Source organism: Miscanthus floridulus, chromosome 14 (assembly GCF_019320115.1).
Source record: "Miscanthus floridulus cultivar M001 chromosome 14, ASM1932011v1, whole genome shotgun sequence".
NCBI lineage: Eukaryota > Viridiplantae > Streptophyta > Magnoliopsida > Poales > Poaceae > Miscanthus > Miscanthus floridulus.
In genome coordinates, this window is record NC_089593.1 from 28,537,405 (window position 1) to 28,537,898 (window position 494).

Genomic DNA, 494 nt, shown 5'->3' on the forward strand with positions numbered 1-494 from the left:
ACACCAAGGTCTAGTGCTGAGCGTTTTGGATTGGCAAGGCCGGCCGCAGCTACAACATCGGCATGGAAGATTGCAGCAGCCGGAATAGAAGAGGAAAATGCCGGATGGCACAACAAGAACAACTCCCTATCTTGATTTTTTTGGCAAAAATGGAAAAAAAAATTCCTCCGGCGGTTTGATAAATAGCCTCTGACATACAGGCGGTGTGGCAGAGCCCGTTGACCGGATTGGCATTTTAAACGAAAAAATTAGATGTGCGCCCTAATTTAGCTTTTAAGAAACTATTATAGGAGACCGGTGGAGAAGTACAAAATCTAAGGTTGCTATTTTTTTTGTTAACTTGCTAAATTTATTAGTTTAGCAAGTAAACTGTTACAGCGTGAGCGAGATAGAGTCGTGAATGACGACAAGTGATGTCCGTGTATTCCATTGAGTTACAAGTCTAAAAGAAAGAGAAGGGTGAAAAAACACCCTTTGGATTAATCCGTAATTGA